A 25,747-nucleotide genomic window follows, 5' to 3' on the forward strand; every position below is an offset into this window, starting at 1 on the left:
AAAAAATTCTCTCGAGTATCTTAATATACTATATAACTATGGTACTCACTTATTCATAAAATAGTGATCCATAAATACAGTGTAAACAGGGTATATAGAACGCATTTCATGGTAAATGGGAAGAGGGAAAATCATAATATTCTTATAAAAAACAAAAAATGTTCATAACTTGATCCTTATAGATCGTATTGGATTGAACATAACTTTTAATCTATATATATGAAAGCGAAATGGCACTCACTCACTCACTGACTGACTGACTGACTGACTCACTCACTCGCAAAGCTAGAAATCTACCGGACCAAAAACGTTCAAATTTGGTGAGTATGTTCAGTTGGCCCTTTAGAGATGCACTAAGAAATCTTTTGGCAATATTTTAACTCCAAGGGTGGTTTTTAAGGGTTTAAAGTTCGTCTTCTAGCATGTATATTCTTCTTATTCTCTTAATTATAATTGAAAAATGTCCATACCATATGTGAATATAGAACTATAATCAAGAGAGAGTACTTCTTCGAAACAGTTGTTAACTGGTAACTAAATTTATAATTTTGTTAGGTTGGCACCAAGTTGAAGATTGGAATACATTTATCGCGGAAAAATTAATTGGGCACTGCTACTTCAATCAGAGCTATTCCTGGGAATATTTTATTACTAGCCGTCAGGCTCGCTTCACTAGCCATATCCGTTTAGCTAGACGTTCAGTCTGGACCTCCGACTGGATCGTCCCAACATATGATAAAAATGCTCGAATGGAAAATGAAGGCGAGGGAAGCGAGCCTGCTGATCTCATTCTTGGAGGATCCAGTCGGGGGTCCAAGGGACGGAGCCCCTGGCTGGACGGATATGCCGAGCGAAGCGAGCCTGACGGCTAGTCATACATATGATGAACATATGTGTTTGACAAGTTCCGTTCAATCTAATAGAATCTATAAGGATTAAGTTTTTAATATTTTGTTAATAACTCTGGTGTAAACGCAGCTTAACAGACACAGCCCGAAACTGTTTCCTCCCCGAATTTTGATTTATACACTATAAATATTCCAAAAAGTAGGTTATGTCCCATACACTTGAAATTGTCAGTCCAAATATTTGAAAACATAGAAGTTGTTATTTAGATTGTTTACATACCGAATTGAATAACAAAATAACACTCACCAATCATTCAGAACTGTAGAATAATGATAAATTTTGAATATTATGATATACTGTATACCATCTCATGCCAACAAATTTCTAGATTTCAATAAAAATGTCTAGAATTCTCGTGAGATCGGGTTAGCTTATTGATTACACAGCTGATCTCCCACACAGGCACACGCATCTTCTGTTATCGACAGACGACGAAATCATCATCTGTTTTTCAAAGGATGAATTATCCTTTTTATGTTCTTCAGCAAGTTTTCACAAGGATGATACCTAGTGCAATCGAGTTTTTATATCATAAACCTACTATGTTCCAAATTAACCCGAAAGAAAGGCACAAAAAACTACAATTCAAACATCTCAATTTGCACTATATTACAGAGGTATTCCAGGAGAAATAGCAATGAAAGAGACAGTGATGTAATGGAAATGAGATATTTAGAGTGAGAAGAAGTTTCTTTTATGAAGTCGAAGGAAGAGCGTAGGAAGCTTCATTGAACCACAAAGAGAAGAATAAATGCGATTTCTCACAAGCAACTATTTCATAAAGACGGAGAAGATGAAAAATTTCACGAGCCAATATTGCGAGCAGAATTCCTGAAGAGGGGAGAACACATAATATACACACTCACACAACAAAACTCATACACCAACACACATTCAAGAAACTCATGTAGCCTACATTCTTGCTGAATTCGGACTCCCATCTTCATGAGACTGAGTACGTATGTGTCCAACTTCCTGAGATCATTTAATCTACGACCATGTTATGATGTTAACTTTACAGCATCACAATTGATGCCATAACAGGGGTCTCTTCGCAATGCATTCTCAATACTATTCTATAATGTGTACAATATGCATTGACTTGAACATTATGAGACGATTCCCAATGCTGCTGGAAACCTACTTGTAGTTCTGTGGACAGTAGACCTCACGCAGTATCCTCATCCACAAGTACCTGATTGAAACTATAGACCTTATGAAAATACAGCATTAGACTAGCTTCTCCACACATCTGTGTAATCACTTGTCAGCTGATTTATGATGAAAAATCTGGTGTGGCGCACTCACACAACTTTCCTTGCCGTTATGAAAATTGATCACCTGACGCTAGTGTACCCGCGCATCTCAAGTCTACTATTCAAAGATTTGAGCCAGCTGGTGACAGGGCAATAACGCTGGAGACACACAATCATGAGGTCTGCTATCTCTTCATAGTGAATGATTTAATAGAATCAATAATAATTTGCAATTGAATAATCACATTTTCTCGAATTTAAAGCTTATTTTCAAATTTAGGTGAAAATGTTACTGAACATTAATTGCAGAAGAATACACTTGATTGTTTTTGTTTCAATTGTATCTGGAGCCTGATAATTGGGAATCTATCTGCATTGATGGGGCGGAGCTCCTGAAATTTTTACAGATATGAGACTTGTGGCAGTTGATGAAGCTTATCGATGACTATTTTAAGTATGAATTTGATCAAAATCGTTGGAGCCGTTTCCGAAAAAATCACGAAAAACCCTGTTTTTGACAACATTTTCGCCATTTTAGCCGCCATCTTGAATTGCATTTGATCGAAATTGTTCGTGTCGGATCCTTGTAGTGAAAGGACCTTTGGTTCCAAATTTCAAGTCATTCCGTTAATTTAGAGATGAGATATCGTGTACACAGACGCACATACACTCATACACACACACACACAACACACACACACACACACACACACACAACACACACACACACAGACCAATACCCAAAACCCAGTTTTTGGACTCAGGGGACCTTGAAACGTATAGAAATTTAGAAATTGGGGTTCCTTGATTTTTTCGGAAAGCAATACTTTCCTTACCTATGGTAATAGGGCAAGGAAAGTAAAAATTGGATAGTCTGATTTTTACTCTAATATTGGCGTATGAAGAAGGCTCCTTCTTCCTTTATATTATCCTTGAAATGCATAATTTCAAAAAAACCTTGTATATACGTCGACGCACACTTGACCTGTCAAGTTTTATGAAAATCTATTACCGCATTTCCCCGTGAATGCGCACGTGAATAAACATTAAAACATTCAAACTTTTAATCTATATATATGAAAGCGAAATGGCACTCACTCACTCACTGACTGACTGACTGACTGACTCACTCACTCGCAAAGCTAGAAATCTACCGGACCAAAAACGTTCAAATTTGGTGAGTATGTTCAGTTGGCCCTTTAGAGATGCACTAAGAAATCTTTTGGCAATATTTTAACTCCAAGGGTGGTTTTTAAGGGTTTAAAGTTCGTCTTCTAGCATGTATATTCTTCTTATTCTCTTAATTATAATTGAAAAATGTCCATACCATATGTGAATATAGAACTATAATCAAGAGAGAGTACTTCTTCGAAACAGTTGTTAACTGGTAACTAAATTTATAATTTTGTTAGGTTGGCACCAAGTTGAAGATTGGAATACATTTATCGCGGAAAAATTAATTGGGCACTGCTACTTCAATCAGAGCTATTCCTGGGAATATTTTATTACTAGCCGTCAGGCTCGCTTCACTAGCCATATCCGTTTAGCTAGACGTTCAGTCTGGACCTCCGACTGGATCGTCCCAACATATGATAAAAATGCTCGAATGGAAAATGAAGGCGAGGGAAGCGAGCCTGCTGATCTCATTCTTGGAGGATCCAGTCGGGGGTCCAAGGGACGGAGCCCCCTGGCTGGACGGATATGCCGAGCGAAGCGAGCCTGACGGCTAGTCATACATATGATGAACATATGTGTTTGACAAGTTCCGTTCAATCTAATAGAATCTATAAGGATTAAGTTTTTAATATTTTGTTAATAACTCTGGTGTAAACGCAGCTTAACAGACACAGCCCGAAACTGTTTCCTCCCCGAATTTTGATTTATACACTATAAATATTCCAAAAAGTAGGTTATGTCCCATACACTTGAAATTGTCAGTCCAAATATTTGAAAACATAGAAGTTGTTATTTAGATTGTTTACATACCGAATTGAATAACAAAATAACACTCACCAATCATTCAGAACTGTAGAATAATGATAAATTTTGAATATTATGATATACTGTATACCATCTCATGCCAACAAATTTCTAGATTTCAATAAAAATGTCTAGAATTCTCGTGAGATCGGGTTAGCTTATTGATTACACAGCTGATCTCCCACACAGGCACACGCATCTTCTGTTATCGACAGACGACGAAATCATCATCTGTTTTTCAAAGGATGAATTATCCTTTTTATGTTCTTCAGCAAGTTTTCACAAGGATGATACCTAGTGCAATCGAGTTTTTATATCATAAACCTACTATGTTCCAAATTAACCCGAAAGAAAGGCACAAAAAACTACAATTCAAACATCTCAATTTGCACTATATTACAGAGGTATTCCAGGAGAAATAGCAATGAAAGAGACAGTGATGTAATGGAAATGAGATATTTAGAGTGAGAAGAAGTTTCTTTTATGAAGTCGAAGGAAGAGCGTAGGAAGCTTCATTGAACCACAAAGAGAAGAATAAACGCGATTTCTCACAAGCAACTATTTCATAAAGACGGAGAAGATGAAAAATTTCACGAGCCAATATTGCGAGCAGAATTCCTGAAGAGGGGAGAACACATAATATACACACTCACACAACAAAACTCATACACCAACACACATTCAAGAAACTCATGTAGCCTACATTCTTGCTGAATTCGGACTCCCATCTTCATGAGACTGAGTACGTATGTGTCCAACTTCCTGAGATCATTTAATCTACGACCATGTTATGATGTTAACTTTACAGCATCACAATTGATGCCATAACAGGGGTCTCTTCGCAATGCATTCTCAATACTATTCTATAATGTGTACAATATGCATTGACTTGAACATTATGAGACGATTCCCAATGCTGCTGGAAACCTACTTGTAGTTCTGTGGACAGTAGACCTCACGCAGTATCCTCATCCACAAGTACCTGATTGAAACTATAGACCTTATGAAAATACAGCATTAGACTAGCTTCTCCACACATCTGTGTAATCACTTGTCAGCTGATTTATGATGAAAAATCTGGTGTGGCGCACTCACACAACTTTCCTTGCCGTTATGAAAATTGATCACCTGACGCTAGTGTACCCGCGCATCTCAAGTCTACTATTCAAAGATTTGAGCCAGCTGGTGACAGGGCAATAACGCTGGAGACACACAATCATGAGGTCTGCTATCTCTTCATAGTGAATGATTTAATAGAATCAATAATAATTTGCAATTGAATAATCACATTTTCTCGAATTTAAAGCTTATTTTCAAATTTAGGTGAAAATGTTACTGAACATTAATTGCAGAAGAATACACTTGATTGTTTTTGTTTCAATTGTATCTGGAGCCTGATAATTGGGAATCTATCTGCATTGATGGGGCGGAGCTCCTGAAATTTTTACAGATATGAGACTTGTGGCAGTTGATGAAGCTTATCGATGACTATTTTAAGTATGAATTTGATCAAAATCGTTGGAGCCGTTTCCGAAAAAATCACGAAAAACCCTGTTTTTGACAACATTTTCGCCATTTTAGCCGCCATCTTGAATTGCATTTGATCGAAATTGTTCGTGTCGGATCCTTGTAGTGAAAGGACCTTTGGTTCCAAATTTCAAGTCATTCCGTTAATTTAGAGATGAGATATCGTGTACACAGACGCACATACACTCATACACACACACACACACACACACACACACACACACACACACACACACACACACACATACAGACCAATACCCAAAACCCAGTTTTTTGGACTCAGGGGACCTTGAAACGTATAGAAATTTAGAAATTGGGGTTCCTTGATTTTTTTCGGAAAGCAATACTTTCCTTACCTATGGTAATAGGGCAAGGAAAGTAAAAATTGGATAGTCTGATTTTTACTCTAATATTGGCGTATGAAGGAGGCTCCTTCGTCCTTTTATATTATCCTTGAAATGCATAATTTCAAAAAAACCTTGTATATACGTCGACGCACACTTGACCTGTCAAGTTTTATGAAAATCTATTACCGCATTTCCCCGTGAATGCGCACGTGGATAAACATCAAAACATTCAAACATTCAAACATTAAGAGAAATGCCAAACCGTCGACTTGAATCTTGGACCTCACTTCGCTCGGTTAATAATGTGTACATTATGCATTGACTTGAACATTATGAAACGATTTCCAATGCTGCTGGAATCCTATTATATTAAGCGAGCAATTTCTGTAAATCTGTTCATATTTTTCTATTTTCATTTCTGGTTAACTGGTAAACTGGTTAACTGGTTATCTGGTTATATGGTTATTCATGTTCAATGGATCTCAAAAACGGTTCTGACGATTTTCACGAAATTTGGGCATGCTTCATTCCAGAAAGTCGAAGTACTGAGAAAACGCAGAAAACCTGAGAAAAACATTGGTAAAACGCTGATTTTGGGCGTATCTTCGATGAAATATTAAAGTCACCTTAAATATCCTACACAAAATATCACAAAATATTTAGATCCTAGCTGAACCTCTGTACCAAATTTGAAAATGTTCTATTACTTGATGAAATAACTGAGAAAACGCAAAAAAACACCAATTTTGGGTGTATCTTTGGCGTTATTTCAAATTCCTCCTAACACAAAATCATTACACCCTAGCTTAGCTTCTGTACTGAATTTGAACAATTTCTGTTCATTTGTTCTCGATAAATCTGAGAAAGTGCAAAAAAACGCTGGAAAAACGTCAATTTTGGGCGTATCTTTGACGTTATTGCAAATTCCTCCTAACACAACATAAATACACCCCAGCTGAGCTTCTGTAGTGGATTTGAACATTTTCTGTTCATTTGTTCTTGATAAAGCTGAGAAAGCGCAAAAAAACACTGGCAAATCGCAGATTTTGGTCGTATCTTTGACGTCATTGCAAATTCCTTCTAACACAACATTATTACACCCTAGCTTAGCTTCTGTAGTAAATTTGAACATTTTCTGTCAATTTGTTCTCGATAAATCTGAGAAAAAGCAAAAAAACACTGGAAAAACGCAGATTTTAGGCGTATCTATGACGTTATTGCAAATTCATCCTAACACAACATTATTACACCCTAGCTTAGCTTCTGTACTAAATTTTAACAATTTCTGTTCATTTGTTCTCGATAAATCTGAGAAAAAACACAAACGCTAATTTTGGGCGTATTCAGACGTTATTGCAAATTCCTTCTAACACAACATTAATACACCCCAGCTGAGCTTCTGTAGTGAATTTGAACATTTTCTGTTCATTTGTTTTCGATAAAGCTGAGAAAACGCTAAAAAACGCAGATTCTGGGCGTATCTTTGGAATTTTTTTTCCAAATCCGTTATTAATGCGCCTCTAAAGGGCCAACTGGACATAACTTACCTACCAAATTTGAACGTTTTTGGTCCGGTAGATTTTTAGTTCTGCGAGTGAGTGAGTTAGTCAGTCAGTGAGTGAGTGCCATTCCGCATATATATATATAATTATATAGATTTGGAAAGTGTTCATTAACTTAACAAGCAGTATGACGTGAAAAAAAATTGAAGTGTTAAAAAACTCTTATATATACGGTGGAGTTGAGTCAGAGCCTTCGGCCAGAGCAGTCGCATTTTTGGTAGCTCTCTTATCTCGGTGATAATGATAGACAGTGTGCTTTTTCGTGTTCGAATAGGAGTTTTCGGTGCTGTTTACCGTGCTAAGTATTGTAAAATAAATAAAGCTTCTAAATCGTTATTGAACTGGAAACAATGTTATATTATTGCGAAATGTGTTGTGTTGTTACTTTTGGCAATTTCTGGCATTGAATCAAACCCGGGTCCGACAATCGATGACGTGTTCGTTAAGTTACAAAGTTTCGAGAAAATCATCTCCGATATACCACATATCAAAATTGCAGTTAGAAATATCAATAAAAACATTTTAGATTTGAAAAATGATGTTTCTTCGCTTAAAAGTGACCGTGATTATCTTATGAAGGAAAATAATCGTCTGAACTCTCGTCTGGATCGTCTTGAGGGTTTTTCAAGGCGTAACAATTTGGTGTTCTCTAATATTCGGGAAGAGAAGGGTGAAAACAGCAGTAAATGTGAGTTACTCATAAAAGACATATTAGCTTCAAATTTGAATGTTTATCTTGAACAGTATGATATAGAACGTGCGCATAGAACGGGCCGTCGAAATGGACAATGTAGACCGATAATTGTTAAATTTGCCAATTTCAAGAAAAAGATGGAGATCTTCACGCAAAGACAAAAGTTTAAAAACTCTAATATAGGTGTGGATGAAGATTTTACGATTAGAATAAGACATATTCGTGGAGAATTGAAGCGATTCATGTCAATGGCTAGGAGAGATGGACAGAACGCTATTATGCAATATGATAAACTTCTTGTTAACGGCCGTTTATATACTCTGGATGAGTTGGAAAAGAAATTCGGGAGTGTTAACAACCAGGCAAATTCTGAAAACGAACGTCAAGTAATTGTAGAAATACACGAGAGTTCTACCCCAGTCGAAACAACAGCTACTGAGGAATCAGAGCCAAATATTTATGAAGAATCTTCCGATATTATATCTATTCAAACTGAAGGCGTCAATGATGAATATCAATCAGAAATAGGATTTGAAGCCAGTTCAAGGGAGAGAGTGCAGGAGATTGTGAACGCGTCAGCGTATAAACCTGCTAGAAAAGAACACATCCCAACTTCCAATACGCGGGCGAGAATCAACTCAGATGACAGCGCCAGGGTGCTTCGATCCAACAAGAAACAGACAGCTGAAAAAAACACTCAATTGAAGGGTGAAGCTTCAAATTCTCGCTCCAAAAAACCGACTGCAATGAGAGCGTGGCTGGAACGCGAAAAGTCAGCATCACCCGCGCAGTGCAAGCGAGCTTCACAGGGGAGCCGGCCGCTCTCACAATAGCAGACCCCAGCGAGAGGACAACCCAGTAAGGTGATACACTCTAATGAAAAGGTGGGACTTGTTTCTAAACATTTTAAAATAATTTTTTGGAACTCTCATGGTATTAATAACGTGCTTAATTTAGATAAGGAACAAATAGAACTATTTAACGCTCATGAAGTGATAGGCTTGAGTGAAACTTGGTTAACTGACTCTTTCCATGCTCGAGACTTTAATGAATATGTAGCTTTTAATCAAACAGCAGATAAATTGTCAAATTCAAGAGGTAGAGCCAGTGGTGGTTTGTTAGTTTTAGTGAAAAAAAAAAACTTGAAAGCAACGCTGATTGAAGCTAGAGAGTTTATTATAATTGTCAAGGTCGAAAATCCAAAGGGCCGTATTATTATATTATGTTTAGTTTACTTTAAGCCTGATTCTCTTGTGCACTGTCTCAATGAATTCCAGGAATGCTTGAAATATTATGAAATATTGTTTTCGTCTTTCCCTGTATTGATTGGGGGTGACTTTAATTTGAGAATGGGGGATCTAAACCAATGTTCTATAGATAACAGTTTATTCACAAATTCAAATCTTTATGCAGATAGGATTTCTCAGGATAGATGTATTTCAAGGAACGCGAAGGATTTGGTGAATATTATGGAAAAGAATCTATTCTATGTTTTGAATGGTAGATGTAAGAGTGACATGCCTGGGCAATTCACATTTCATATTTCAAATGGAAATAGTTTAATAGATTTGGTCTGGGTCAATTTCGAAAGTATTCAATATATTACTGATTTAATAGTTTCAGAAATTGTATCAACTTCAGATCACCTTCCACTGATTGTGTACACTGAATTTGAATCTGATAGAGAAGCGCAGACCGTGCCAAATGAACTTCGAACGTTATATTGCTGGAGTGATGCATGCAAAGAAGCATATATGCCTGAATTAACATTCCCAATCGAATTTAATGCGAGCGAAGAAAGTGTAGAATGTTTGGCTGAGAATTTTATGACTACAGTAAAAAATAAGGCAGAGAATCTGGGCATGGTAAAAAAGTCATTAATTATAAGCAAGTTCAAAAATAAACCTTGGTACGATATAGATTGTAATAGGCTGAAAAGAGAAGTACGTAAGGCATATAGGAATTCTAAGAAAAGAGAACATGATATAAATTGTTTTAATAAATATCTGGACAGTAAACTAATTTATAAAAATAAAATGAAAGAGAAGAAAAAGCAGTTCAACGATAACTTACAGAATAAATTTCAGAATTCATCAAATGCTAAAGAATTTTGGCGAGCAGTTCGTCTAGTAAAGGGCAATAAATCAATCGATAATGATTCTATAACTTTGGAAGAATGGACTTCTTTTTTTTAAAAATAAATACAGACCTGAAAAAAGAACTATTGAGTGCATATTCTTCGACGTCAAGCATCCTTTTCTCGACAGACCGATAGAAATGATTGAGTTAGAAAGAAAACTGAACAGATTGAGAAATGGGAGTGCTCCAGGTTTAGATGGGATTTCCTATGAATTTTTCAAATATTTGGCACCTGGAGGAAAACACCTGTTAGTAAGCCTGTTCAACTTGATCATGGAGACTGGGAAAATTCCTTTGAATTGGGCAAAGCTGAAAATATTCCTATTGCATATGAAAGGCTGTAAAAAAGATCCTAGGAATTTCCGAGGCTTATCTATTGCGAATTGTATTCTAAAAATTTTTACTGGAATATTAACAGAAAGATTAGCAATTTAGGCAGATCAAAGTGGGATCATGGTGGAAAGTCAATCGGGATTTCGGAAAAATAGGTCATGCTTAGATGATATTTTCGTTCTAGACTCAGTAGTCAAATATTTTATGGAAGTAAAAAAGAGAAAGATGTATGCAATTTTTATTGATTATGAGTCTGCGTTCGATTCTATCCCGCATAACAGGCTATTTCAGAAAATGAGAGAACTCGGATTAAGTAGAAGAGTAGTTAGCGTTTTTCAATATATGTACTCGAACTTCTCACTGGTAATCGAGAACAGGTTGCATGGTTCACAATCCGAACCTATCCCACTGACAAGAGGCGTTTTGCAGGGTGACCCGGCCAGCCCACTTCTCTTCGCTCTGTACACATCGGCAATAGAAACTTACTTTAGAGATAAAGGAATGCATGGATTACACATTGATAGAGACAACGATGTACTAATGTTACAATATGCAGACGACATAGTCATCTTGGCGGATAGCATTTCTGATGTGAGAAATAAGCTCAAATGTCTTTATCAGTACAGCTTAGAAATAGGACTCAAGGTCAATGCAGCTAAGACCAAAGTTTTGCCATTCCATAAGGGTCGATTGAGCAATAGCCATAGAGATTTCGTGATTGGTGAGGAAAAATAGAAATTTGTAAAAATTATAATTATTTAGGAGTAATATTCCAATCCTCAGGTAAATATACAGAGATGTGCAAACGCTCAATTGATAGAGGTAAAATTGAATCAATATTGGCTGTCAACATTTTATCCAAGGTGAGGTCTGAGAAATGGGAGGGGAAAATGAAATTATTAGATATGGTTATCATACCATCGAGTTTGTACGGGTGTGAAGTGTGGGGTTTCGGTTGTGAGCAAGCTGTGGAAGCTGTTCAGTTGTTCTTTTTGAAGCGCTTGCTCTTGCTGGTGCGTACGACGCCGAGTTGGTGTGTTAGATTGGAGGCGAATAGACCAAGGCTCAAATTTCATATCCTCAAAAGATGTCTATCTTGGCTGATAAGAATTGCGAACATGCCAGAGTCCAGATACCCTTTCATTTGTTATCGCCTACTGTTGAAAACCAACTTCAGTTCTAATTGGTTATCTATTGTTCAGAGAGAGATGGATTTGTTGGAGTTTCAAAATTTAAGGAACGATATTGAATTTGATGCTATTGAACTATATAATAGTAGAGAGAGAATTCTTGAAAGATATGTAATGAAAATAATGGATGAGGATAGATACTTGGCTCAGAATTCGCAAAGTTCTCCTTTTTATAAATTGTTTAATCCCGAATATCAACTAGGAGAACAGCTAACGTATGATCTGCCAATTAAAATGATTCGTTGTATGACACAGTACAGAGTATCAAACACGAGTACATTCTTACACATAAACGGTCAGAGATATCAGCTTGACGGAGAGAAAATTTGCCCTGCCTGTGATTTAGATTTCGAATCGTTAATACATTTTCTATTGATTTGTCCGGAATATGAAAATATTAGATTGCAGTATATTTTACCGTATGTAAATAATGTAGTTCAAAATGTAGACAAATTGATGGTACTGTTATCTAACTTTAATGATGAGAAAATCAAACAGGTATATCAGTATACTGTGAAAGCACTTATCAAGAGAGAAAATATGGTGTCGACCACCGATAGATAAGCATGATAATTACGATAGTTATCAGTCACTGCCAGCCTTAAGATATTATAGGTTAGATGTATAGAGGTATTCATGTTTTCAATCTCTGTTATTAGTCATTCTTACTTTTCTGTACTTGGTTGGTGGCATTATGATTGGTTTATCATGTTATAATATTGATGTAAAAAAAAATATTTATATATACAAAAATTATCTATATTCATGTGTAAATGACTCAACTCATTTGTATGGCAATAATTGTCGAAACAAATAAAATGATTTATTATTATTATATATACGGTGGAAATAGATGGAAGAGGAAATGAAATCTCTAATCAAAAACGGTTTAATCGGAAAAATTAAAAAAAAATTGAAATAAAAAACAATCAATGTTGACATGAGCGTGAATGAAAAGTGCGATAATTTCCATATAGAGGATCAAAAGGAAATTTTCCCGATATCAGGCACAAATTGCAAAACTGCTGAACTTTTTCATCGATATTGATCATTATCACAGTTCCTCTTTACCAGTCTTCCTCGCTTGAAACGCTCTTTTTCTATTTGTGCTCATCGATATAATATTATTTCATCTCCAAAAATCACCAGTTGGAATGTATTAATTTTTGTTCACCCTCTACTGAAACTTTCTGCTAGCATTTTCAAATCACACCGTTGTATTATGTATTATATTACATATTAGGTGTGTATTATGTACCTACCTACTGTGACGACGCATCACATCTGAGCGTCCATGACCTGGGAAATTGGCATTGAAAACTAAAATATGGTAAGAAATGAAATACTCACTAAAATTGTCACTTTATTGTCATTTAGGCTATATTATTTGAGGTTAGGTTCTGAGCAGACGACATTATATATTAATATATATATCGTACTAGCCGTACAATATTATGGGGCTCCGCCCCCTGGACCCCCGACTGGATTGTCCAAGAATGAGATCAGCAGGCTCGCTTCGCTCGCCAGCATTTTTCATTTGACCATTTTTATCATATGTTAGGATGATCCAGTCGAGGGTACAGACTGAACGTCTGGCTAAACGGATATGGCGAACGAAGCGAGCCTGACTGCTAGTAATATAATATTACTACAGTAACTATATTACCAACAGTATGGCCATTGGAATTTTCTTCCCGCCGCCGCCATAAAGATTCTGTAATCTGTAATCTGAAGATTATATTCACTGTAAATATTACCAGGAATAGCTCTGATTGGAGTAGCAGTGCCCAATCAATTTTTCCGCGATAAATGCATTTCAATCTTCAAATTGGTGCCAACCTTACAAAGTCAACTCAACTTAATGCCAACCTGACAAAATTATCAATTCAGTTACCAGTTTATAACTGTTCCGAAGAGGTACTCTCTCTAGATTATAGTTCTATATTAACATATGATATGGCATTTTTACTTTCCTTGCCCTATTACCATAGGTAAGGAAAGTATTGCTTTCCAAAAAAAATTAAGGTACCCCAATTTCTTAATTTCTATACGTTTCAAGGTCCCCTGAGTCCAAAAACATGATTTTTGGGAGTTTGTCTGTGTGTGTGTATGTGTGTGTGTGTGTGTGTGTATGTGTGTATGTCTGTGAACACGATAGCTCCATTCCTAATCAACCGATTGACTTGAAATTTCAAACTTGAGGTCCTTATACCATAAGGATCTGACAATAAGAAATTCAATAAAATTCAATTCAAGATGGCGGAAAAAATGGCGGATAATTACTGAAAAAACATTTCTCGAAAACGGCTCTAACGATTTTCTTTAAATTTATACCATGAATAGCTATTTATAAGCCCTATCAACTGACATTAGTCTCATTTCTGGGAAAATTCCAGGAGCTCTGTAATATTCTTGAGAAAAATTGGCGGATAATGAATAAAAAAACATGTTTTTCACAGTTTTCTCGAAAACGGCTCCAGCGGTTCTCTTCAAATTTATACCATAGATAGCTATTTATGAGCCCTATCAACTGACATGAGTCTCATTTTTGAGAAAATCGCAGGAGCTCCGTAATATTCTTGAGAAAAATGGCAGATAATTACTAAAAAACAATTTTTTCACGATTTTCTTAAAAAATACTTGACCGATTTTTTTCAAATTCATCCCCTGTATAGTAATTTATCAGCTCTATCAACTGGCATGAGACTCGTTTCTGGGAAACCAATGGAGGGTCCACCCAATCCTTGAGAAATGGACGTTGTAACCTAGTGCATGAGGTAGGTAGGTAGAGTAGTTTATAAAAAGAACACAGTCATAGTCTAGATATTTCATCTGTAGAACAGCTGTTTTGACGACTTTTGAAAAAATCATCGAATTTCACAATTTACACAAAGGGAAAAGTACTCTGAAAACAATTATATATACACATAAAGTAGTCTGATCGTAGTTGCAAATATTTTGCCGCCAATCGTCATTATGTTATTCCCCTAAATTATTCTCGTCTAAGAATGAGGCTTACAGTTCAATGAGCAAGGAAAGTTGTGTGAGTGTACCACACCAGATTTTATCAATTATAATTAGGAGAATAAGAAGAATATACATGCTAGAAGACGAACTTTGAATTATTTTTAAAAACCACCTTCAGAGTTAAAATATCGCCAAAAGATTTCTTAGTACGCCTCTAAAGGGCCAACTGAATATACAAATTTGAACGTTTTTGGTCCGGTAGATTTTCAGTTCTGCGAGTGAGTGAGTGAGTGAGTGAGTCAGTCAGTGAGTGAGTGACATTTCGCTTTTATATATATAGATAGATATATATCGTATGAGATAGAGCACAGAAGGAGAAGATGAAGAAGAAGAAGAAGAGAAGAAGAGAAGAAGAAGAAGAAGAAGAAGAAGAAGAAGAAGAGAAGAAGAAGAAGAAGAAGAGAAGAAGAAGAGAAGAAGAAGAGAAGAAGAGAAGAAGAAGAAGAAGAAGAAGAAGAAGAAGAAGAAGAAGAAGAAGAAGAAGAAGAAGAAGAGAAGAAGAAGAAGGAGAAGAAGGAGAAGAAGGAGAAGAAGGAGAAGAAGAAGAAGAAGAAGAAGGAGAAGAAGGAGAAGAAGGAGAAGAAGAAGAAGAAAGAAGAAGAAGAAGAAGAGAAGAAGAAGAAGAAGAAGGAGAAGAAGGAGAAGAAGAAGAAAGAAGAAGAAGAAGATGAAGATGGAGAAGAAGGAAAAAAGAATGAAGGGTGTTGGATGTGGAGGATGAGAATGAACGGAAGGGAAAGGAGAAAAGGAGAAGATGGATCATGGTTGGATCAGGATTGAAAGCAGGTTGTTCATGAGCAGAAAGTTGTGGATTAGGGGTAGCTTCTATGTTGAAAAAAGAGAGGAAGGAGAATAACGATTTGTCAAAAGTGAGAGGAGAAGAAGTTGAAGAGAATTCAACAAAGATTCGAGAATTTATTGAAATAGAAATTGGAGTTGGAAGAATGGAGTGTGAGGATCACCAAGAATGGAAATAAAACAGAATGTGTATAGCAGGATATCGGCTCAGTGCGTCACTTTGTGAATACACTCTGCTTCTACCCCAGGGACAGGGAGTTATGAAATTTCGACTTTGATATCTCTATTTGATCGTACCAATACAGTCTTTGAAGCTTCCTGTATGTCAATACAGTCTGATAAAATATACTATTAGACTTTGTTGTATTCAGAAGACGTAGTTCTCGGAGCGAAGAAATCAGAATAAATTTAGGAAATGAGAGCCTTGTGCCAGTCTACTTGAATATTAATCTCCTTATACAAGTTTTGGAGTAACGTACATGGAAATTGGAAACAGAGGCTGAGTCACAAAGTTTGCATATCGGATTTGATAATTCAAGCTATAAATTAAGGGGGTCAGAATACAAGAGGTCCAAGTGATATTTTCCATTTTTTTGAGTTAGCTACACAGCTACAGTAATCGATAGCTGAAACTGGTAAAAATCTAGTATACAAGAGTAAATCTAATCAGTGCTGACATCTGGTGTGAAATTATTAAACTACATTTTTAATCAGCTGTTTATTTGATTAAACAAGGGGTCCAAGTGACTTGGATCCCTTGTTTACAGAACAACGGCTGCTCGTATCCATCAAATTCAATTCAACCTTGATCAAGCTATGTCACCAAGCAAAAGATACCTTAAGGCTAGCTTCACACGCTTTTTGTTTCATTTGGTTCGGTTCGTTTTCGGTTCGGTTCGGCTCGTTACCAAAAACGAATGAGGCTTTCATACATGTCAGGTTTCAATTCTTATGGTTCTAATTGGGTATTTTCTTCTCAAACACAGCTGTGTTTGGATTTTCACAGTTCATGCTGGTATATTTAAATATAACAGTTGGTGTTAAAATGTAAGATGTTATTTCTTGAACAACAAAATTTTAAAGTTAATTAAAAATTGTGAATTATTTGAACAGTTTCTTTTCGATTATGTTAATTTTGGAAGCTCAGAGTGATTATTTTTTTTAATTGAAAATTTGTTCCTTGTTTTGACACTAGTTGGTATTAAAAACTTCATCTCTTCTCGCCATTGATGAAATCATGTACTATCGTGGAAAAATAAAAAAATAAAAATTCTCCCCAAGTTTTAATTCATATCTTTCATATTTTTTTAGCAAACTATTCATTGAGAAAAAATGTTTCTGAGAGCTAACAGAAATGAATTGACCATATGATTTTGACTTGGAAAATTTTGAAACAGATAATCACGATATCAGGTTGAAATAAAAACAAAAAAGGCAAGCGTGTGTAAAAGACTTTGTTTTTTCCTGTTTCCCTAGCAACGAATTCGAATATAATAAAACCTATTCGTGTCGAGGGGGCGTTCGGTGCTATGCGGTTGCTATTCGGTACCGAATTCAAACCGAATCATCGTTTCACACTTATCGGAAATTACCGAAAACGAAACGAACCGAACCGAAAGTGTGTGAAAGTAGCCTCTCGCTAGCAACGAATTGAAACCTGATGGAATTTATTAGAGTCAAGTGGGCGTTCGGTTCTATGCGGTTTCTATTCGATACCGAATCCAAACCTAATTACCGTTCCACACTTATCGGAATTTGCCGAAAACGAAATGAACCGAATGAGTGTGAAACTAGCCTAAGAAACAAATGGCGATATAATATATCAATATCGATAATATTGCAATGAGATCATTAATCATTTTTCAATTGCTGGTAAATTTGATAGATTTATGTGTAGCTGGACAATAGAGTTTTGTTTGGTAAACAAGGGGTATAAGTGATACTTCTTATCACTATTCAGCTGATAATTAAGGAAGGAGAGCAATTTGAGACATGAAACTGTACGTTTGATTTGGTAAAACTATGCTGAATAGTTATAGGAATAGGTGAATATCATTTCTAAATTCATTTCATGAATGAATAATTGATTAATGTGAGTAAACTTTAGGCTCAATTTTCTCGAAACTAACAATATGTCACTTGGACCCCTTGTATTATAATCTCTTCAATTCGGTGCTTGAGATTTGGCATGGTTTAAGTACCATTTTGTTGACCTAACATCATTGAGGAGAAGTTGAAAACTTATATTATACCGAACTTGTCATCTGAATTCGAGAAAGAACAACTTTAACCGACTCTAAATGAATATCACGAATCTATTCAAATATAAAAAAGTGTGATATTTCCAATTTTTTCTCCTCTAATATTCACGGTTATTTGTATATCCAGATTGGGAAGTGCTGTTTTTTCTCCCTGAGGGAAAAGTTTGAAGCTCGAGGCGAAGCCGAGGGCAACAATTTCCCTGAGGGAGAAATAGTTATTTGTATATCTAGAGTGAAAAGTACGACTTTATCTCCCTTTGGGAAAAGTTTGAAGCCCGAGGCGAAGTCGAGGGCAACAATTTTCCAGAGGGAGAAAAAGTATTTTTCACTCGTGATGTACACATTTTTTCTCCATCTACATTTTTTTATAGAAACTGCAAATAAAATCATTTTAATAACTTACGTATTGGTGACAATGTTTCCTAACAACATAACCTAAAATCTAAAACCTAAAAACCGGTCGTCTGATTGGCACTGCCGATTGCGCTATCTATCGGCAAAAGTTGTAACAATTATATCAGCTTGGTGTCTACCAAAAATGGCTGACTCCAGATCACGCGGTTCAGATTTGAATTATTGCAGATCAAAAATATTTGTTGGCTGGTATTTTGAATAGAATAAAATATTTTAAAAATTGTATAAATTTTTATTGTCTACTAATATTAAGAATATAATATCATACAAACATATATTTCATGAGTTGATCAAATTTCTGGTTGTGGTATTGAATTCAGTTGACTCAAAGACAGACACCTCTTTATGCTTTCTCATCTGAGCTTAGACCTTGTAACCTATTATAATGTAAGTTTTTAAAAAAGAGATGCTTCCCATGTTATTTAAATGGAGTCACTTTTCCTCCCTAGGGAGTTTTTCTGTTTTTTACTACCGAGAGCGAAAAAGTGACACTTTAGTATTATGTTTCAGGGAGTAAAGTAAGTACTTTAGACAGTAGGTGGAGGAAAAAACATTTTTCACTCGTGATATACACAAAATTTTTCCTCCATCCACATTTTTATAAAAACTACAAATAAAATAACTTTTAAAAACGTACGTGACCAAGCAATGTGTTACAACATAATCTAAAAAGTAAACAGCTGAGCTGGCTTGTAATCACAGTTCTCCGCTGACAGCGCTATGCGCTATCTGTAGGCAAAAGTTGTAACAAGAATGATCGCCACAACTACAGCTATGATGGAGTTCCCGTTTCAAATTTGATTGGTTAATAAAGAATATTCGTTGGCTGGTATTTTAAATAGCATGAAATATAAAAAATATTTATATATTTTTTTAGTATAGTGATATGAATTTTGTCATAATTTTAGCATACAAACATAAATTCCATATATTGATCAAATGTCTGGTTGAGGTATTGAATTTAGTTGGTTTAATGACTACTCTATATGCTTCCCCATCTGAGCTTGGACCTTCCAACCTATTTCAAATGTACGTTTCCAAAATAGAGATGCTTCCCATGTAATTGGAATGGAGTTACTTTTACGCTCTAGGGAGTTTTCCTGTCTTTTTCCTCTCGAGAGTGAAAAAGTGACACTTTAGTATTATGTTCCAGGGAGTAAAGTAAGGACTTTACACAGGAGGTGGAGGAAGAAGTTTTCCATCCCTATCTCTTAAGGTTTCTGTGATGAGAAATAAAATAGAAACTAGTTGTTGAACAATTTAATGAGGATAATTTATTCGAATAAGCAATTAATTCAATGCTGTTCCATATTGAAACAAGAAGGTGATGGAAGTCATGTTGTTTAATGAGAGACTTCACAAAGCGAGCAGTTCATTGAGCTGGAGCATTTTCAAATTAATTTCAAAATTAATTTTGTCGTTAATGAAACTTTAACGAGTATGGAGAAATAGGTGGTTTATTCTGAGAAGAGTATTAGTATTATAATAGAGTATATATGAAGAGTATATAATATATGAAGAGTATATATTTTTATGAAGAGTATATCTCCATTTATATATGAAGAGTATTATATTTGTCATGCAAAGCGTGATACAATTATTTTTATGAATGTGAACTATTTTCATAGTGGCAGACTGGTAAAGGTATCAAATCCCACAGAAAGTCTCATAATATGTAAATATCGGGAACCGAGCTTCGCTCTAGAGCACAAAAGCATGAAAAATTTATTACGAAAGATGAAATTATAATAACATTCATACAGAAATGTTCTGTCTCATCACAGTAAATTGAGATTAATTCCCAGAAGAATGCAAAGATTTCCCTCACAAAGGCCCATGAATGAATGAAGCATGCTCAAATGAGAAATGCAGGCGATCGAAGCGAGCCCGCTGATCTCATTTTTGGACGATCCAGCTGGTGGCCCAGGGGGCGGAGCCCCCTGGCTAGACGGATATGGCGAGCGAAGCGAGCTTGACGGCTAGTATATGATAATGAAAATAATTTTCTAATGTACGGGGACAGGTAAATCCCGAATCACGCATCATCACTTCTGAACTACCAGACTGATAAATTTTAAATTTTGCTTAATAGATTCTTACTTCACCTGGGATATGTCTATTATCATATCTAATCATATGCCTATTTCTAATTCTTCAAGATTCCAGTAGGTCAAGTTTTTAATTGCACCAATGCGGTGCACGGTTTACTCGCCAATTCAAAATAACTAATTGTTCTGTGAACAGTAGACCTCTCACAGTTTTCTCATCCACAAGTATCTGATGTCACCTGTTCTAGTTGATTCAGTTGAATCACAATAATTCACAGTTGAATCTTAATTTAATCTTTAAAACTGTTATTTGTTTCCTCCTAGATCAAAAAATCACGTATGTTAATAAACTCAGTTCACGTTTGAATTTGTATCCCATATGATGATTTAACCAGTTTCGTGATAATCTGATGAAAATATTTCTCAACTATTTTGAAATTAATTTTTTCCAATCAAGAATATTATAATTTCTTCGACATTATTCAGTTTATTCAATAATTTTTTATTTTATTTTAAATCACCTATCAAATTCGTTTTCTAACTGTGAGAATATTGATACTGATGGACAAGCACCATAAAAAATATTGAAACCCCAACTTATAGAAGAATAGACACGGCCAGACATCCTATTATTTCAAGGGAGCAATTTCTGTATTTATATATATTGTTGTTTCTATATCATCTGGTTATTTTTATATCTGGTTATACATGTTTAACTGATCTCGAAAATGGCTCAAACGATTTTCACGAAATTTGGAACATATTAGGTTTATGATATAAAGATTCGATTGTACTAGGTCTCATCCTTGAGAAATTTCCCTGAACGACATTAGAAGGATAAATCATACTTGGCTCAAACAGCTGTGGATGGTAAAAAAGTGACTGAGCGAGTGAGTATGTGGAAAATCAAAATATCGCATCCCCGAAATTCATAAGATGACGTATAGCCAGCTGTGAAATATGAACACGATTATTTCAGAGAATTGTGTTCTGTTTATCAATAAATAAAAATAATGAGCGAAGCTCTGTTTTAATAAATATCTGGACAGTAAACTGATTTATAAAAATAAAATGAAAGAGAAGAAAAAGCAGTTCAACGATAACTTACAAAATAAATTTCAGAATTCATCAAATGCTAAAGAATTTTGGCGAGCAGTTCGTCTAGTAAAGGGCAATAAATCAATCGATAATGATTCTATAACTTTGGAAGAATGGACATCTTTTTTCAAAAATAAATACAGACCTGAAAAAAGAACTATTGAGTGCATATTCTTCGACGTCAAGCATCCTTTTCTCGATAGACCGATAGAAATGATTGAGTTAGAAAGAAAATTGAAGAGATTGAAAAATGGGAGTGCTCCAGGTTTAGATGGGATTTCCTATGAATTTTTCAAATATTTGGCACCTGAAGGAAAACACCTGTTAGTAAGCCTGTTCAACTTGATCATGGAGACTGGGAAAATTCCTTTGAATTGGGCAAAGCTGAAAATATTCCTATTGCATAAGAAAGGCTGTAAAAAAGATCCTAGGAATTTCCGAAGCTTATCTATTGCGAATTGTATTCTAAAAATTTTTACTGGAATATTAACAGAAAGATTAGCAATTTGGGCAGATCAAAGTGGGATCATGGTGGAAAGTCAATCGGGATTTCGGAAAAATAGGTCATGCTTAGATAATATTTTCGTTCTAGACTCAGTAGTCAAATATTTTATGGAAGTAAAAAAGAGAAAGATGTATGCAATTTTTATTGATTATGAGTCTGCGTTCGATTCTATCCCGCATAACAGGCTATTTCAGAAAATGAGAGAACTCGGATTAAGTAGGAGAGTAGTTAGCGTTTTTCAATATATGTACTCGAACTTCTCACTGGTAATCGAGAACAGGTTGCATGGTTCACAATCCGAACCTATCCCACTGACAAGAGGCGTTTTGCAGGGTGACCCGGCCAGCCCACTTCTCTTCGCTCTGTACACATCGGCAATAGAAACTTACTTTAGAGATAAAGGAATGCATGGATTACACATTGATAGAGACAACGATGTACTAATGTTACAATATGCAGACGACATAGTCATCTTGGCGGATAGCATTTCTGATGTGAGAAATAAGCTCAATGTCTTTATCAGTACAGCTTAGAAATGGGACTCAAGGTCAATGCAGCTAAGACCAAAGTTTTGCCATTCCATAAGGGTCGATTGAGCAATAGCCATAGAGATTTCGTGATTGGTGAGGAAAAAATAGAAATTTGTAAAAATTATAATCATTTAGGAGTAATATTCCAATCCTCAGGTAAATATACAGAGATGTGCAAACGCTCAATTAATAGAGGTAAAATTGAATCAATATTGGCTGTCAACATTTCATCCAAGGTGAGGTCTGAGAAATGGGAGGGAAAAATGAAATTATTAGATATGGTTATCATACCATCGAGTTTGTACGGGTGTGAAGTGTGGGGTTTCGGTTGTGAGCAAGCTGTGGAAGCTGTTCAGTTGTTCTTTTTGAAGCACTTGCTCTTGCTGGTGCGTACGACGCCGAGTTGGTGTGTTAGATTGGAGGCGAATAGACCAAGGCTCAAATTTCATATCCTCAAAAGATGTCTATCTTGGCTGATGAGAATTGCGAACATGCCAGAGTCCAGATACCCTTTCATTTGTTATCGCCTACTGTTGAAAACCAACTTCAGTTCTAATTGGTTATCTATTGTTCAGAGAGAGATGGATTTGTTGGAATTTCAAAATTTAAGGAACGATATTGAATTTGATGCTATTGGACTATATAATAGTAGAGAGAGAATTCTTGAAAGATATGTAATGAAAATAATGGATGAGGATAGATACTTGGCTCAGAATTCACAAAGTTCTCCTTTTTATAAATTGTTTAATCCCGAATATCAACTAGGAGAACAGCTAACGTATGATCTGCCAATTAAAATGATTCATTGTATGACACAGTACAGAGTATCAAACACGAGTACATTCTTACACATAAACGGTCAGAGATATCAGCTTGACGGAGAGAAAATTTGCCCTGCCTGTGATTTAGATTTCGAATCGTTAATACATTTTCTATTGATTTGTCCGGAATATGAAAATATTAGATTGCAGTATATTTTACCTTATGTAAATAATGTAGTTCAAAATGTAGACAAATTGATGGTACTGTTATCTAACTTTAATGATGAGAAAATCAAACAGGTATATCAGTATACTGTGAAAGCACTTATCAAGAGAGAAAATATGGTGTCGACCACCGATAGATAAGCATGATAATTACGATAGTTATCAGTCACTGCCAGCCTTAAGATATTAAAGGTTAGATGTATAGAGGTATTCATGTTTTCAATCTCTGTTATTAGTCATTCTTACTCTTCTGTACTTGGTTGGTGGCATTATGATTGGTTTATCATGTTATAATATTGATGTAAAAAAAACATTTATATATACAAAAAGTTATCTATATTCATGTGTAAATGACTCAACCCATTTGTATGGCAATAATTGTCGAAACAAATAAAATGATTATTATTATTATTATTATTATTATTATTATAAATACAGTGATATCAGAGTATGGAGGAATCCCTTTTCTTTAAAATGTTATCCTTAAAATGCAAAATTTCAAAAAACCTCGTGTATACATTGACGCGCAGTTAAAAAAGGAATACTCCTGCCAAATCTCATCGAATTCTATCAACGCGTTTGGCCGTAATCGCGTTACATACAGACAGACAAAAACAAATCGAGTTGAAACATAGACCTCACTACGTTCGGTTTGAAGTGATCCGTGGTCTAGTGGATAGAGTGCTTGCGTAGAGATCCCTTCATAGAGGATCAAACCCTCTCACAACCAAAAGTTTTTCAACCAGATCACTCCCGTTTTATCGGATGGGCACGTTAAACTGTCGGTCCCGACTGAAGTATGACAGTCGTAAGGACCATAAACGGCACAAATTATATATTCAGGCTGTGGGACCTTCCCGCAAGGGACTCCCCACCAACAAAAGCCATACGAATTTACTTTTTTTACTACGTTCGGTCAATTATTATGAAGAAGATAGGCCAAATATGAATAAGAATAGAGAATGTTTTGTGACTCACCAAATACCATTGCTCCTTATACAGTGGGTCTGGGAAAATGTTTGGAATTTCGGAAGCAACGCGATGGTGCTGGTGATGTGATGGATCATTGAAGCTAGAAACATCACCTCCGGAAGATGAGAGATCACTTCCGGAAGATGAAAGACCACTTCCGGAATCTCGCTTGAAGCGAAGCTTCTCATGCTGTTGCTGAACCCACAACACCTGAAAAACAAATTTAAAATTAGCAAATAAATTAAAATTTGAAAGGATTTGTTACAGGGTATTCCACAGTTGAATAAGGGACTTGGCTAATTTAGACTAGTAGTTAGACTAGTAGACTAGTAGACTAGTCTAGACTAGTCTATTAGACTAGTTTAGACTAGTAGTTAGACTTGGCTAGTTTAGAAGCTAAAAGCCGGAGAGTCGGCAAGTGCGCTAGTTGTCGAGTACACATCAAACTTCCCACTTGCTAAGGAACCAAGTAACTGGCATGTAGAAACCAGTGTTCTCTGCTGTGACATTTCACTGTGTTGTGGAACTTAGGTTAACCCAACGTTAGTAGACAGAAGGTTGGTCACCCACAGGTGTAAGATTTAAAGTGGTGGGAGGAACGCCATCGTGACGTCACGTTTAGTAAGGAAGTGATAGAGTTCATTCACTGTAGCTTCAAATATATAGTCGTTTAATCCCCTCAAGATTGACCTAGAACTTGAAATTCTCTGTACTTATAGAGAATAAATCAACGATTCCAATGATGTTGTCTAATATTTTATTTATTCATTTTTCATCTATTCAAAGTTCATTCAACTTGTATGAATAAAATGAAGTTGAAAGTTTTTCAAGAATCTTCAACCGTGACATGAGAAAGTTAATAAGCTGGAACACCAGTTGAAAACAATGCATCAAATCTAATCGTCCGATGCGTGCCGTCCGTCCGATGACGATCTGTGTGCGCCTACCGTAAGTCACCGGAGGAGTAAACTTTTCCTACAGCTTTATTAAAGGAAGCTTTTGAGCGAGTGCGTCGATGATACTGGGCCAGTTCACGAGCTGCCAGTAACAAAGCTGATTTCTGGCTTGTAAACTAACCAAGTGTAATGAACCCTCAATAAGATGAGATAATGATATGATCTGAGATCTATTGGGTTGACGGTATTCATGAACGAAAATGATATTTTATAAG

The 25,747-nt window shown here is 35.8% G+C and overlaps 1 protein-coding gene across 2 annotated transcripts in view; it reads right to left on the reverse strand.

Annotated features, from left to right (window-relative positions):
* The window catches only part of LOC111055043 (furin-like protease 2), a 718,014-nt gene that overhangs the window by 299,488 nt on the left and 392,779 nt on the right, over positions 1-25,747 (reverse strand). Inside the window, exon 2 of one of the 2 annotated variants that reach the window (XM_039435421.1) lies at positions 24,583-24,786. The exons of the other annotated variant lie outside the window; for it this stretch is intronic. The gene's annotated coding sequence lies outside the window, so the exon portion shown is untranslated. The remainder of the gene's footprint in view (positions 1-24,582; positions 24,787-25,747) is intronic. 2 annotated transcript variants of the gene reach the window in all.

The sequence above is a fragment of the Nilaparvata lugens genome, chromosome 9, assembly GCF_014356525.2.
Source record: "Nilaparvata lugens isolate BPH chromosome 9, ASM1435652v1, whole genome shotgun sequence".
NCBI lineage: Eukaryota > Metazoa > Arthropoda > Insecta > Hemiptera > Delphacidae > Nilaparvata > Nilaparvata lugens.